At 38.5% G+C, this 1,224-nt stretch overlaps 1 pseudogene; it reads right to left on the minus strand.

Moving 5' to 3' along the window:
- Positions 1-398: 398 nt before the first annotated feature.
- LOC132272210 (triphosphate tunnel metalloenzyme 3-like) lies at positions 399-973 on the minus strand (annotated as a pseudogene).
- Between the last annotated feature and the right edge of the window lie 251 nt (positions 974-1,224).

Genomic DNA, 1,224 nt, shown 5'->3' on the forward strand with positions numbered 1-1,224 from the left:
TCGAAAAATCGAGCTGGTGACCGCCGTTCACCGGATTCACCATCCGGCCACACGCTTCAAACTAAAATAACTGAAACAAAGCTGTAACAGAGAAATCAAAACACAATTAAATTATCAAAATCAAAATCAGGCAACTTTCAGTGAAGGTGGGAAGTTGAGATTTCAGAGTCTCAGGACCCGAAATCTCAGGACTCTTACTTGTCTGAACTTCAAGTCCAATGCATTTCACTTATACACAAAATTCTTAACAAAAACCATACAAAATATAGTGGAAATAAAAAAATCATCAAAATAAATACTCTCAATATAGAAAACAATGTAATGGTCAATAGCTCTTATGCAAAGAAGAAATGAACTTACATATATACGTAAACATATAGTTAATTATCAATCACTTACTATCGCAACTTTCAGGATCGAAAAATTGCAAATTTTGAAGCTTTAAAGTATGAATAAGCAATCCATTCTCCTTCAAGAAGTCCTCAAGCAACTTCTTGGCCTTTTCCAACTCAGATTTCTCGCACTCAATTTCGTACGAAGTTCCAAAATCAAACATCGTCTCATCCACCTCCAGCTTTAACCCATTCCATTCATATACTGCCCTCACATTCCTAAACCCACCAAGACTATACCTTCCATCTGTAACCCCAAACTCATCTTTTAGCCTCCTTAACACCCTTGAATCAATCAAACTAAGCCTCGATGGATTCATAATGCATTCACTACCTATCAAAGGGTCTAAATCCTCATTTTCCTTGACTGTGCTCACACCGTCGACAAGCACGACCTTAGCTTTGATAGAGATAATGCGAAGGCGAAAGATAGCGGGCTGGGAGGAGAGCTCAGAAGTGGTGCCGTCGAGGAAGGTTTTATATTGGTGGTGGGTCTTGACATGGAAACGTGAGAGGAGCGAGAGAAGCTTCTGGTAAGAAGTAGAGTTTGGTAGTTGAAGCTTGTAACGACCCAAACCCATGGATCCGAAACACTAATCGGGTCTCTAAGTGGACCCATGAACACCAAGGGTAAAATAGTCATTATGCACCTTATGATGTGATAAGAGTTATAATGGATATTAGTCGTTTCTAACCACATTAGATCATGAAAAAGTGGTAGCCTTGACTTTGGGTTCATTCTGAGACCCTAAGGTTGATAAAGGTAAAATGGTTATTTTAAGTCATAATTATGAAATATGAGTGATACTAATAGAAAGAGGACTCAAAATCA

Source organism: Cornus florida, unplaced genomic scaffold (assembly GCF_030987335.1).
Source record: "Cornus florida cultivar Cherokee Brave unplaced genomic scaffold, ASM3098733v1 CherokeeBrave_3.0.0_Hap2_Chr01, whole genome shotgun sequence".
NCBI classification, from domain to species: domain Eukaryota; kingdom Viridiplantae; phylum Streptophyta; class Magnoliopsida; order Cornales; family Cornaceae; genus Cornus; species Cornus florida.